This window comes from Pinus tabuliformis, chromosome 1_1 (genome assembly GCF_031772625.1).
Source record: "Pinus tabuliformis cultivar Carrire ecotype Pingquan chromosome 1_1, CPIR1, whole genome shotgun sequence".
Lineage (NCBI taxonomy): Eukaryota > Viridiplantae > Streptophyta > Pinopsida > Pinales > Pinaceae > Pinus > Pinus tabuliformis.
In genome coordinates this window covers 894,188,838-894,204,599 of record NC_142297.1, presented here as the reverse complement: position 1 = coordinate 894,204,599, position 15,762 = coordinate 894,188,838, and the positions used below count along the sequence as shown (strand labels likewise).

The 15,762-nt window shown below is 39.6% G+C and overlaps 1 pseudogene; it reads left to right on the top strand.

The window, feature by feature from the left end:
• The first annotated feature begins 2,295 nt into the window (after positions 1 to 2,295).
• Positions 2,296 to 2,736, top strand: LOC149217289 (CLP protease regulatory subunit CLPX1, mitochondrial pseudogene; annotated as a pseudogene).
• Positions 2,737 to 15,762: the final 13,026 nt, after the last annotated feature.

Here is a 15,762-nt window from a genome sequence, read left to right as displayed (position 1 = left end):
TTAAGTAGTTAGAGTTTAAGAGTGGTCAGTATTAGAAGTAGTTTTAGGAATTCCCCTCATGCTGGAGGAGGAATCTCGATCAATTAGAATAAGAGCTCTATATAGAGCTGAAACAGCAATGTAATCAAGGTGGGAAAATTTTATGATACGGCTTGTATTTGGCTTATGTAAAGACTCATTTTCAGTAATATAATTTTGACTTTACTTCTCAGGATTCATGAAGGATTTCTTATGTTCAGAATATGTGATCTTGTCCTTTCCATAATTTTTACAGTGGTATAGATGTATAATCACTCAGAATTCACTGAATGTGCTTTGATTTCCTGTATGCATTTATAAACTGTGGTCCCATATGAGTTATGTTCTGAATGTCTAAATGCTGAGTGCCTTGACTTCTATGTAAGGTTGAGTTCAATGTTATATTGAGGTGTTGTTGACTCCATAAGCCCAATGGATAGTTGTTTAATGTGTTTCCAGCATTCATATTTGTCACACTTGTTCTATAAGAGTTAGCCATCTTAATCTTTATCAAAATCATTAACCTTTGAGAGAGCCCTCTCAGGTTGAGGAGGCTAAGCCTCAGCCAAAAGTTGGTTTGAAATAGTTACTTAGAGTCAACCTGACCAGCAGCCTATCAAGGTCTGATTTTGAGATAACATTTTGGTGCGTCTGCCGGGAGCCTGAAGATTAATCATTCCCGAAATCAAGAGGCTGAACTTCTGAAGGTAGCAGGAGCTCAGAAGGTTTTCGAGGCTGCAAATCTACCTTGGCGACTCCATTGTTGAAGAATTCGAAATTCATACATTCATGGTGATTCCACTGGAGTTATGAAGGACCCAGATGCTACCATTCTTATTTCAAGGTATGCATGCATAAATTTTTCAGGAATTCATGGTTTCCCAAATCATTTTCCCAAGGATGCATATTTTCTAAGGAATGGTCCAAAATTCAACGGAGAGGATTTGAGTTTAACTTTGAAGCATATATCAGATTTTTGTGATTTTACAGAGCTTCTTAGAGTTAAGCATGAGGATGTTTGCATTATGTTGTTCTATGATTCACTTCAAGGGAAATGTAAACAATGGATTGAAAGCTTTCCTACCAAATCCATTAAGTCATTTGAAGACTTTTGGCTTATGTTTTTGGAGGAATGGATGGATAGATCAGATGCGGTGGCAAACTCTCCTTCAATTCAAGGTTTCAAACAATGGAATAATGATCATAGTAATGGAGAAACAAATGAAAATTTTTCTTTTTCCTTGTCCTCGTATCTAAAATCATTTGAGTGTAAGGCAGAGGATAAGATGAAATTTTTGGATGAAGTTGTTGAGGACATTGAGAAAGACATTGAAGGTTTAGAAGGTCAAATTCAGGCATATAGTTTTCATAATCATGATCATTATTTTTAGAAGCTTTCTATGGCAGAACACAAGGAGAGAGTGTTGCTTCCTTTCTCTTTCACGATTGAGGAACTGTACATTGTTGTTGAAGATCAGTTTGCACAACCAGAAAGTTACAAGAATCATCAAGCTAATCATGTATTCTGGGATCCTATAGCTAAATACATGGAAGAGTTTTACTCTCCAGTTTTTCAGTTTTTCTATGAAGATCAGAGGCAATTTCAGTGGCAGTGTTCATCAAAATATCATTGTGGCTCTGAACTCCGATGCAGTCAAAAAACTCAAATATCAGATAAGACAAATGATTGGCTACATTGGAAATTTCACATTGATTGAGCTGAAAGAAATTTGAATTGTTAGGGTAGGTAGGTAGGAAAATCCAAATACTGAGCATTTTTTTCAGTAGATGTAGATTTCTTTCTCCTGCAGTGATCATCAAGCTTAAGCCCGAGGTGAAGGCCCAAGACGCTGGAAAGGGATGTTTGTCAAGCAAATTTCCGTTTGTAATAAAGAAGACAAAGCACTGGACCTGCATGTTCTTAGTGTACCGCAGGAGCACACTATCCCAAGTGGAGCCACCTGTTATCACTCAAGGAAAAGATTTTAATCTCTGAACATCAATTTTTTGTTTGTCAAAGGGTTGGTGTCAATTTTGGGTCCAGGCTAGCTTTTAGAGCCTAAACAGTTTAAATAGGAGTCTTGTTAAGAGTATTGTTGGTATGTCTAAAAAGGTCAATTCTCTGCTTTAGTATGTCGAAGCTCATTTCAAAGATCACAGTGCATAAACCCTATTTAGGTTTGTGTGAATGCGCCCTTTGTTATCGCAAATGCAACAACTTTAACACATGCAGCATATGAAGGGGAGGATGTGTAGTCTATTTTGTATAAACTACTCATGGTCGCTGATTTCAATGTTAAAGTTGTTCAACAGGCATTACTTAAATTGCTAGAAGGAACAGTTGTACATGTTCCAGAAAAGGGAGCTCGCAAACATCCTCGTGGCGATCATATTCAGATCGATACAAAGGATATTCCCTTTATATGTGGCAGGGTTTTTGTGGATCTAGAGAAAACGATTTTTGAGAGACGGCAAGATTCTTCTATTGGATTTGGAACGCCTATACGAGCTAATATGAGGACTGGTGGCCTGACAAATGCTGCGGTGACATCATCCTTGCTAGAGTCGGTTGAGAGTAGTGATCTTATTGCATATGGTTTAATACCAGAGTCCACTGGACGATTTCCTATTCTTGTTAGCCTCTCAACGTTGACTGAAGACCAACTTGTTCAGGTGCTCATGGAGCCTAAAACTGCACTTAAAACTCTCAGAATGTGAATCGCACGGATCCCTTCTTAGTCGTCTGCAGATGCTTCAGCGTCGTTACCATCCTCAGCGCGCTCCTCTGCGTTGTTATAAACGTGCTCTCAGCCATTCATTCAAAAATGGTGAAGATGTCTTTGATGGCATCCTCCGGGGTTATACAGTGCTTATTGCGTTATTTGTGGTGGTCGCAGAGACTGAATGGAAGTGGATTCATAAGTTTTGGCAAATTCTGGAGTATTGGATGGAAAGAGGAATAACCTCAATGGCGAAAAATACATTGGTATTGAGAGTTATGGTGTTTCTGTTACTACATTAGAAGAGGTGTTCTTAAGGGTTGCTGGATGTGACTGTGATGAAAATGAGACTTATGTGGATGCTATGGATATCAATGCGAAGGTCGAAGCAGTTTCAGAACTCTGTTGCAGATCTACAGATTCCAAAGCTTGTACTATAAAAGGTTATGGCAGTAGGTCCACAAAGGCAGCCAAGAGGATATTGTGTGCAATTTGTAGCTCATTCATACTGATATTCTCTATGTTTTTCAGTTTACTAGGCTTATGTAGAACACAAAATCACTGCCTAGTGAGTAACACAGATAGCCCTTCTTTCTGGGAACATTTTAAGGCTCTTATTAAGAAGCGTGCAATATGTGCTCGAAGAGATAAAAGAACTATTGCATTCCAGCTAATTGTACCGGCATTGTTTTTGTTTCTTGGGCTACTCTTATTAAAGTTGAGGCCACATCGAGATCAAATTTCTGTTGCTCTGGGCCTATCTCATTCAATATGTCACTGACAGTGGCAAAACAGGTTGCAAGGCATCTCAAAGGAGGCTGGGTTCAAAATCAAGAGCCACGTACATACCATTTTCCAGATTCAGAGCAGGTGATGGCTGATGCCATTGCTGTAGCAGGACCTCAATCGGGACCGAGCCTATTATCTATGAGTGAATTCCTAATCACCAGTTTAAATGAATCCTATCAGTCAATGTATGGTGTTGTAGTAATGACTGAACCAAATGTTGATGGGAGCTTAGGCTACATTGTGCTGCATAACAGTTTTTCTCAACATGCTGCACCAACATATATCAACGTAATGAACAATGCAATTTTAAGGCTTGCAACACAGGAGTCAAACATGTCCATTCAAACGCAAAATCATCCATTGCCTATGACAGAATCACAGCACACTCAGCATCATGATTTGGATGCCTTCTCAGCTGCAATTATTGTCAACATTTCTTTTGCTTTCATTCCTTCATCTTTTGCTGTGCCAATTGTAAAGGAACGTGAAGTAAAAGCAAAACACCAACAGATTGATTTCATAGACATGAGTGAAGACCAGAAGTGTGAACGTAAGGCCAATGTGGATAATTTAGTGCTTCGTTCAGGTATCAAGACAATAAAGTGGCGTGTTAAGAGGGTAAAGTGGGGATTGAAAGATGAAATTTGTATTGCTTCTGCTGTACAAGATGGTATAAATCGTAGTGCACATGGTGTGACATCTTTAAAAGATGCAATGTCTTTTTCCAAGCATCAAGCGTTTTGGACTGAAGTGACTAGAAAATTTAAAGAGGAGATTGGGCACTATCTATCAACAGATTAGTTGTTTCAACAGTTTAGGAGCATGAAGTACAGGTACTTGAGTATTAAGCAGAGTGATATCCAAGAATTCAACAAGCATGATAAGGACCTTATCAATCTACTTGAACAGGTTTTTGGCAATGGTAGTTGTGTCACTTCTGATTCAGATATTAAAAGACAAGACAAATCTGGTGCTCCTTTTTCAGGCAATGAAATTGAAGATAAGGTATACAAACAGAGTAGAGTCGAAGACTGTGTTTTTGAAATTACACAGCAATTTCGTAGCGCGCTACGAAACTGCTGTAGCTGCATGTTACAATTGAGTTGATCAATTATGATTGACAAAGCAGCAAATCTTTTTGAAAGGTTTTGTCATCACACAGGTACATGGGAAAGGCTTACAGCACATCAAAGACGTGGCAGTCTGCTCCATTTTGGGTAATTAAAGGATAAAGGACGTGCTTCTTTGGATTCGAACATTTTGAGGCGAACCAAGGACCGACAAACAGGGGCAGTTTCCTATGTTTCAGGGTAACGGAAAAGATGTGTCATTGAAGATCAAACATGAAGCATTAAAGGTCCATCACAGCCACCGCCAGAAGGGAACCATATGTCAGAGAACGAAAATGATTGTAGACCAAGACTGTCACGGTGTTAGAATCCTACTTGATTTAGATCTCTAAAAACTCCAGTCAACACTTTGTTGTATTTATTAAGTAGTTAGAGTTTAAGAGTGGTCAGTATTAGAAGTAGTTTTAGGAATGCCCCTCATGCTGGAGGAGGAATCTCGATCAGTTAGAATAAGAGCTCTATATAGAGCTGAAACAACAATGTAATCAAGGTGGGAAAATTTTATGATACGGCTTGTATTTGGCTTATGTAAAGACTCATTTTCAGTAATATAATTTTGACTTTACTTCTCAGGATTCATGAAGGATTTCTTATGTTCAGAATATGTGATCTTGTCCTTTCCATAATTTTTACAGTGGTATAGATGTATAATCACTCAGAATTCACTGAATGTGCTCTGATTTCCTGTATGCATTTATAAACTGTGGTCCCATATGAGTTATGTTCTGAATGTCTAAATGCTGAGTTCCCTGACTTCTATGTAAGGTTGAGTTCACTGTTATATTGAGGTGTTGTTGACTCCATAAGCCCAATGGATAGTTGTTTAATGTGTTTCCAGCATTCATATTTGTCACACTTGTTCTATAAGAGTTAGCCATCTTAATCTTTATCAAAATCATTAACCTTTGAGAGAGCCCTCTTAGGTTGAGTAGGCTAAGCCTCAGCCAAAAGTTGGTTTGAAATAGTTACTTAGAGTCAACCTGACTAGCAGCCTATCAGGGTCTAATTTTGAGATAACAAACTCCAGCAATAAATTTGAAATCCATGTTAAGCATCGTCCAACCATTCTGACAATCAGCGGTATTGGCAAGTGTTTCAAGATGATGAGGAGATTAAGGATTTTCTGCTAAACAAAGGCAAGTTAAAAGAAACCTCCATTGATGTAGAAAATGACGATGGCAAAGGGAATGGTACAAATGAAGTGCAGATCAATGAAATGGACGTATTGCAGCTAAAGAATAACATCATTCCTAAAGGCTTGATACCTCTGGAGGAACTTTTTAATCAGGATGATGTAGCCCGCAAGCCAACATTGCAGCCAACAGAGAAGGGTGTAGAAGAGGTCAACATTAGTATAGCTCCCAATCCAAAGTTGGTGAAATTGTCTAAAGCATTACTACCAAAGATCAAGGACAAATACATCAGTTCAATGGCTTCATTTGCAGATGTGTTTTCTTGGGACTATTCTGATTTAAAGACCTATGATACAAATATTATTCAGCACATAATACCATCAAGCCCAATAAAAAACCATTTAGACAGAAGTTGAGAAGGATAAATCCAAAGTTGCTGCCATCTATCGAAAAGGAGGTAAACAGGTTGTACAAGTCAGGTATCATTGTGCCCATCAGATTTTCAGATTGGATATCTAACTTAGTGCCTGTACGCAAGAAGACCGGTGAGATCCGCCTATGCATTGATTTCAGAAATCTAAATAAAGTCTCATTGAAGGACAACTACCCACTGCCCAAGATGGACCATATACTTCAGTGAGTAGTGGGGGAATCTCATATGTCACTGCTTGATGGTTATTCCGGATATAACCAAATTTCTATCCATGAAGATGATAGAGACAAGACAACATTCACCACTCCATGGGGAACCTTTCACTACGCCAAAATGCCCTTCAGTTTAAAGAATGCAGGTGCCACATTTCAGCAGGCAATGGACTTGGCTTTTGAAAATGAGAAGGATGTGTTTTTGGTGGTGTACCTGGATGATTTGACGGTATTTTCCAAATCTAATGAAGAGCACATGCATCACCTAAAAATTGTCTTTCAAAAGTGCAGGAAATATGGTCTATCGCTAAATCCTAAGAAGAGCTTGTTCACCATGGAGGAAGGAAAATTACTTGGGAACATCATTTCAAAGGATGGCATTCGTATAGACCCAGCACGTGTGCAAGCAATTCAGCAAATCGATCTGCCTAGGAACAAAAAAGAGATACAATCATTCAATGGTAAAATGAATCTTTTGCGTCGCTTTCTGCCTAATCTTGCAGAACACTTAAGAGAAATGACCAACATGCTTAAGAAGGACAGCCAGGTGAAATGGATAGAGGAGGCTGTAAAATCTTTCAGCTTGGTCAAATTGGCCCTTTCTTCAGCTCCAATTCTAGTCAGCCCGAACTACACTCAGGATTTCATATTGTTTTCATTTGCTTCTGAGCACACTATGGCAGCAATATTATTGCAGAAGAGAGATGATCATGAAAGACCCATTGCATTCTTCAACAAGGCTATAAGGGATGCAACTTTAAAGTACAACATCATTGAGAAGCAAGCCCTGGCATTGGTGAAGGCATTGAAGGATTTCCGGGTATATATATTACATTCTCACATTCTGGCCTATGTTCCTGATACTGCTGTAAAAGATGTTTTAGTGCAAACTGATCCGGAAGGAAGAAGAGGCAAATGGATTGTATCCTTGCTAGAATATGATGTGGAAATAAAGCCCACAAAGCTGGTCAAAGGACAAGAGTTGTCGAAGCTAATGGCCGAATCAAACTTGCATGCCTTGGACATAAATCTGATCATGCCATGTCCGATTAGAATGACGAAATATCATCCATTCAGGTATCTGAAATGTTTGCTTTGTCCCCATGGTATTCAGATATAACATATGTGCTGAAAAATCTGTCAGCATCGCCCGGCATGACTAGAAACAAAGCGAGAACACTCAAATTGAAGGCTGCCAAGTTTTGCATTTTGAATTCTACACTGTATTGGAAGGATCCCGGTGGCATTTTGTTAAATTGTTTGGTGGAAGAGGAGGCAAAGAAAGTCATGGAGGATTTCCACGGAGGAGAGTGTGGTGGTCACCTTTTTTGGAAGTCAACAGCGAACAAAATTTTGAGAGCAGGGTACTACTGGCCTACTTTGTTTGCTGATGTGTATAAGATGGTCAAGCACTGTCATAAATGTCAGATTTTCGAAGGAAAATAGAAATTACAGCCTTTTCCACTTAAGCCTATTGAGGTGAGCACTCCTTTCCAACAGTGGGGATTGGATTTCATTGGGGAAATTCATCCCGCCTCTTCCGGACAGCATAGATGGATCCTTACGGTGACAGACTACTTCACAAAATGGATTGAGGCAGCTCCCACCAGACAAGCTACAGACACGGTAATCATTTCATTCCTCGAAAATAACATCTTATCTCGCATTGGTTGTCCAAACAAATTAATCACCGATAATACAGCAGCTTTCAAATCGAAAAGGATGGTAGAATTTTGTCATAAATATCACATCATTTTGGGTCATTCAATTGCCTATCATCCGCAAGGCAATGGATTGGCGGAATATTCGAATAAATCATTGGTCAAAATCATCAAGAAGCTGCTGGAAATAAATAAAAAGCGCTGGAATAAGAGGTTGGTCCATGCGCTTTGGGCAGATCGGGTCAGTCAGAAAAAGTCCATTGGTATGTCACCGTTTGAGCTTGTTTATGGAGTTGATATAGTATTTCTCGCCTCTCTTTCTACCCCGGTGGTCAGACTTCTTCAGGAGGCTGGCAGTGAAGAAGATCCCATGCAGAGAAGGTTGAATCAAATGGTCCACTTGCAGCAAACAAGAGAAGAGGTTTTCAGGAACACATCCAAGTTGCAGGAGAAGATAAAGAAAATCTATGACAGAAAAGCAAAGGCAGATAAATTTCAGTTGGATGATGTGGTGCTGAAGTGGGACGCAAGGAATGAAGAGAAAGGCAAGCACAGAAAGTTCAAAAATCTTTGGAAAGGTCCTTTCAAGATTGCAGCATATAGGGGTCAGAATGCCTTTCTTCTAAAGGAAATGAACGGGGAAGATTGTCCTGGAGGGCCGATCAATGGTCAGTTACTCAAGCGGTATCACTGCTGATTTATTAATGCTGCTTCCACTGTCATTGTAAATACCATTTTTATTTCAGTTTGGTTTCAGTCTATAAACTTAGTCTTTGAGTTATTTCAATGTCAAGTTTGAGTCAATTCCTTGGTCATTTCAGTTTCATAAATAAGTCAGAGTCTTGTGTTGTTTATCGAAATGATGACTCCATAGCCCAATGGAAAAAAGGCACTGTCTAGCTCCTCCAAAGATCTGATATTCTTGGCACCTCAAAGGAGCTACCATCCCCCATTGGAGCCAATGTTAGAGTTGGTCTGGTCAGTCCTCCGTCGGAGATCAAAACTCTTTGTGCATTTCAATTTTAGGTGTCCTGCTCCATTCACTCAGCTGCATTTCGCTAGGGGCATGCCATAATCTGATGGAGAAAGTCATGCTAATCATTTCCCCTCATGTCTAGCTCCTGCTGGCTCAGGTCTTTTGTCAATAATCACCAAAGTCCATGACAGCCAAGGTCTGGTCCTTTACAGGACAAAAGTCATTTTCTATGTTTGGGTCTAGGAATTCATCAATTTGGTCTTTGAAACATGTCCAATAAAGCCATGCAGACCAGAGGGAGGCCCTTACACAGCTATGGTTCAGAGAGCTTCATCGTCATGTGGATAGACTTTGACTCTTCTTCAAAACTTTGTTTTGAATAAAAGTCAAACAGTGTCATTTATGACCAAATTTTCCAAAAAATCTCAAGTTGACTTTTTCAGATGCAGTCATGGTTTCTGTGGCCAAATGCCCTATCATATAGTCCCTGCAAAGATGCGCCGAAAATTTCATCATTTGAGCTAAAATTTCAAAGGGAAACTGAAAATCAGTGTGTTTTAAAGTCAGTGAAAAAGTGCAAAACACAACATTAGAAAATGGGTTTTCAAGGAAGCAAAAATTAAACCCATTTCTTCCAAGGCTATATATACATGCTTTTATCCAAATCAAGGGCATTGCGCTATTACAAGCCTTGGAGAGACATTGCAAAGGTGGAGTGCAAAATCATGAAGCATTTGAGAGAGTGGGAGTTGGTTTTAGAGGGCGCGGCGCACCTACCCAAGAGCGCGGCGCACTCACCAGGAGTGGCACACACAGAGCCAGCCTGCAGTTGAAAGTTTGCACAGGCGCGAGGCATACCCAGCATGTGGCGCACTAGGTTTTGCACGTGGCGCACACAGACCAGGGGCCGAAAAACATTGCCAAACCACTCCGAATTTTGGTGAATGCTATCAAATCGAGAGGTAGGCCTTACGACATCACCTGTTTGTCAAATTTTATCAATGATATGGTGTTTATAGAGATGTTTGAATGCCACCAAAATGCATAAGGTCAACCATAAGAAATCACCAAGAAAATGATGGCTAGGGTTGTTAAAATGTGTTGTTAGTGCCAAGGTTTCACTCCACTCACCTTTTCCCCCTCACCTATCATTTTTCCCATCTCCCCTTGATCATTTTTCCTAAAACCCCAGCCCTAAATTACTACCAAACCCTCTCCCTATCCCTCCACTATTCGGTCAACACAAAATCACCATAAGACCAGCTCATTGTGCAAGCAAGGAGGTGGAAGAAAGGTGCATGGTCGAAAATTTGAAGAGTCAAACGATTAGGAGCAATTTAGGGTGATCTCAGAGCGTGCGGCGCACATACAAAGGAGCGCGGTGAACTCATTGGGCGCAACACACATAGAGCCCGTCCACTGTGCAAATCCGCCTTTGGCGCGGCACACTCAGAGCATGCGCGCACTTGGCATTGCGTGCGACGCACAGGGATATAAAGCCTAGAAATCAACTAATTCGCCCAAAAATTTTGTGGATGCTCATCAAATTTGAAAGATTGTCAGAGGAACTACCAGCTTCATTGGAATCAAAGGGCAGCATAAAACTTAGGGTACATACAGTAGTAATGGCATCCGAAGTTTCATCAGAATATGAGGAGGAGACCCACAGTGACACAACTTCAGGAGAAAAGGCCCACAGGAGACATCACTAGAGTGGCAGACATCTTAGAGATGAGCCAAACACCCTCACCGAGTTGCAAGCATGCCCTCTTGCTATGTCTTGTTTCCAGCACTTAGCATGTTTTGAATTTTGTCAGAGGATGGCAAATGTTAGAGTTCATCATGAGTTGGCCCGTCTTTTTGCACTTCACCTACATGGAGGACAGTCTATATTGGCTGGGGTCACTTTCACATTGACACCCGAAACCATATCAGTGACAACAGGCATACCAAACATTGGAGAGCAATGGCATAAGAATAACAAGGTGGAGAGGCATCATTATGAGCCTTACATCAAGGATAGCTGTTTGAGCCACCTCACGAGAGTTTTTCCATTCAGATTTTTGAGAGATGAGTATGCACCGCTCATGAAATTGATCGTGAAGTAGTTCAGTTGTGAGGGGAGTTTTTGTCGCCTTTATGCCTATCACATCAGGTTGCTCATGCACTTTACCAGGGTGCAAATGATGAACCTCCCATTTTTCATCTGCGGGAACATAGAGAGTAGGAAGAATTTCATGCAGCACAAGACCCCTCCAGAGCAGCTCAACAGTGTTTATCACTTTTCCCTTATCTGTATTTTGGTGGACCATCAGTTGGGATTGCAGGGTATTGCTTGGGAGGACTTCATCTCCTATGACTTCTTCAGTGCTCCATAGGTGGTTTCAGAAGCAGAGCATGAGATAGGGGACCCATCTCATCAGTATGAGCTACATGAGACTGCTACTATGCCAGTATACATCACCTATCAGAGAGGCAGTAGACCCTTATTTGCAGCAGCAAAGCAAGTGTTATCTCCACCCGGGGTGGAAGGGGCCTCGCTTCCGACATCAGCATCACAGGAGCAGAGAAAGGGTAAGGAGCCAGTGCAGGAGGAAGGGCCATCAGGTGAGCGAGAGACCGAGTTTGTTCTCCTCCAGGATGATGAGACAGATGCATAACCAACAAATGCGAAGCTTAAAGAGATCATCCAGGAGCAGCAGTCAGTGATTGAGTCCTTATCCCTTGACTTGGAGAGGGCCAAGTGGAACATGAAGTACCAGGAGCAGAGAAACAAATAGCTTGAGGACCAACAAACGATCATGGAGATGCAGAACATCCGTGAGCATCGCCAAGCTGCTCAAAGAAGAAGGGTTGCGCTCACATCTTTGGAGCAAACAATCAATGAGGATTGGGAGGCCGACCTTGAGAGGGTCAACATGCATTTGGAGAGGCTGTTGGACAAAGCCAACCAGGACCTTGCTCTACTAAGACATATGGCTTTCCGTTACAGGGTACAAAACATGAGTGCACAGGCCCGGATAAGGAACTTGAAAGCAAAATTGAGGAAAGCAACAAGAAGGGAAAAAAGGGAAAAAGATAAAGATCAACTTTGAATCTTGGCTAAGGCTTCCTTGGCCCATCATAACACCCCATAGAGATCCTTGTTGGGCCTCAAAATCGTCCCTATTTTCACTCCATTATTCACTTATATCTTCACATTTTACCTTCATGTCACCTCCATTCCACCTCCATATCATTATGTTTACCTCATTATTGGGTCATAACAATACTTTTCCAAAGTTTATTAATTCTTAACATTTCTAAGTGAATTTATGGCTAAAACTTAGAAAATAATATGCTTAAACTTATACCTAACAATTAGCATGAGTTTGTTGACATGTGTAGGTTGCAAGGAAGCTTCCAAGACACCTTTTTGTGGCCTTGAAAGATCAAATTCGAATTTGATAAGATACACCTCATGGAAAAGATCATGGAGAAGATCATGGACCTCATGGAGGAAATCATGGAGGATAGGATTATGTGTCTAGATGGTTGAGAAATGTATGGAACTAAAAGAGAGATTAATGGATCATCATTATGAGTTTGTTATCTCCTCTCATTGTATAAATAGGAGTACCTCCTCCATTCCAAGAGGAGGACTCTTAGAGCATTGTATCCAATTGATGATGGAATAGAATAAAGCTTCATTTTTCATATATTTCCATTATGTAGATAGGAATTTATGTAGTTTTTAGATATGTTTTCTTAATGTAGTATATGGAATAATTTGTCTTGTTCTTAGGAGAATTGAGCTCACTCTAAAAGGATGAGAGAAACATGTTATTTCATATTAGATCTTATTTCATTTAGTTGCTTAGATGTTTGAGAATTTGTTTGTAGTTGATGAATGAGTTTTGAATTAAAATCTTATCAGCATGTGAGAGAACAACCAAGGGTCTAAGTTAGACTCTCTCTCTATTTGATTTGCATGATAATTAAAATTCATTCTTTTGCTTTTATGTTTCAAGTATCATATGAGGAGATACCAAGAGTCTAAGTTAGGCTCTCTCTCCAATTATTTATATGGTAATTGAAATTCATTCTTTTATGCTTTTAAGTTTTAAGTTATTTCATTTCTTATGCTCATGAATGACTCTTAGTTTAGTTTGGATTAGTACATGAGAGGACAATCAAGAGACTAAGTTAGTCTCTCTCTCTACTTGAATCTAAACAATAACTAAGTTCATTCTCTTGTTTTCATTTTAAGTTTTTAGTTTTAGGAATGATTTCTCTATGATACTGTAGGGAAGGACAACCAGGACCTCCTTAGTTAGGAGCCTCTTCCCTTGCATATTGTATTGAATCTTAAATAATTTAGTTAGGCATAGAGTTAGTTGCCTACTCCTACATATATTGTGCTGGCACCATCACAAGCTTACGAGTTTCCCTGGTCGATAATTTATGCAGCAATTTAAGTCCAATAAATTGCCCAACATTTTGGCGTCGTTGCCGGGGAATGGTGCTAAGGGATTAGGCATTATAATTTAATTTAGTATTTATTTTTTTTTCGTTAGACAAAATAACTTGTGAGACCTGGTGACAGCAGGATCTTCACAAAGGAGTTTAAATTTGAGTTTTTTTTTTTGATGATTTAGTGTTTAGCTAGTTTTAAATTTTGTCTTTTCAAAAACACCCCCCCTTGCATAAATAAACACAAATCAATCGATAAGTATGCTCTCTTCCTGCGCTTCGTGCGATCAGGAAGATCAGAAAGTCCATTGATTTGGTTCAAATAAAAAACTCTTGCTGAAGAATTAATTTGCAAAATGAAATAAAAAAATTTGTGAAAAAAAAAAAACATTTTTAAATTTTTAGTTGAAATTTGGTTTTTCATCAAGGTTCTCCATTAGCAAGGAGAACATGGAACTAATGCCTGGGTTCTTTCAGGATCCTTTCCTTTAAGAATCGCGACCTGGGAAGCGAAATTGGAAGAAAAAAAAAACACTTTTGGGGGACTAAAGCTTTGAATATTCATTTAGAAAGTGTTCGACAGATTTGTAAATGATTTACAAATTTGGCGAAGCATTCACGTTCAAATTTACAATGCATTCGGCTTCGTTCCAGCGGGCCTACTATATACAACACCTTTTATTCAATCAAAAGGATCAAACTGGGACCACTCTTTTCACCTGCACATAAACTCAAAGCATTAGCAATGGTCATAATTTTAAAAATGACCCCAATGGTCATTTTAAAATTATAAAATTATGTTATAAAGATTATGCGCTATATGGAATTCAAAAATCATTAAGTTTATGGTATATGTTAATGATATATATCATAAGTTTATAAATGCGCTAACATATATGTTACAAAAGGGAATATAAAATGCGCATATCAAAAAGGAAAATATATAAATCAAATGCGTATATAAAAAGGGATATAACATAGTTATAAAGGGCCAAATGCGCATATCAAAGGAATATCATATAGTTGCAAAGGGCCGAGGGTTTCCAAATATGCATAAACAAAAGAAATCAAATGCGCATATAACATAGTGACAAAAGGCCGCGGGTTATGATACATGTGAAGGCTGTGCCTATAATATGGTTATGAAGGCGCAATGTAATGATATATTGGAGGCCGTAAGTATTCATTCGATGGTAAGAAAGGATGATGTTTAAACCAAGCTGTGGTATATATATATGATGACATAACGTTTCAAATGCAAAAGTTATGAATTTAAAACCATAAGCTTTGAACGTAAATAGTATGGAATCATTTTGGCACATTATTACACCAACCATATGATAATAACCACACAGCGGTGCTACGGCCAGGTAAGGAAATGGTAATAAGCAAATATCATTGCAAAGAAGGGCACGACGGAAGCCATAATCAACAGACGTTGCCGCAATGAACAAATAAGAAACCTTCCCTGCGCTGTTCAAAACACAATTCTTCATTGCCAGAGCTCAGAAAAATCATGTTTGAAGTCGCAGCACAGTAAAATGAGAAAGGAATGAATTGAGGCGATTTTAAAAGAAGAAATCCGAGTCTAATGAGCAGAGGAAGCCGAGTTTTGGGATCGAGCAAGTTTGACTGACCGAAGAAGGAGGGATTTGAAGAGTTGTTTGCATCCCACGCGGCCAGCGACAGTCAGGTAACACTTAAACCGGGATAACTCCAAGTTGCAGCATGTATGGATAGGTTAAACGGATTTGTATGCGTAGATTATGGTGTAGAATTAATGGTCAATCGCCACGGCATTTAAAATCACCTGTTGCATGCATAACACGATAGCGGAGTTCGGGTTAAATGTGGAGTCAATGCATCAAAAACGGAGTGTTAGTTGGATGCCGAAGCACTAAGGGTCGTTATATATGGGCACTGTTTGTTAAACCATTTGTTTGCACATAACCTTCAATTGTTTGCTGCGCGCCACCATATCCATAGCCATTAAGTCTGTCATATGAATGTGAATACGATTTGGCTTTGCGCAATTGTCATTAGTTGTCAACGGAGATACTGGCGAAATCATAGGAAATGCATTGATGATCGAGGATTTTTCTCTGGCGCCGGTTGTTCCTTATCCTATCGACCGACTTAGCCTTCAACTTACTTCCATTTGTCATTCTTTTGGTTGCCATTGACATACTTCATAGACAGGTGCTAACGGGACTCCTCAACATCCTTGGCAGGAGGCGG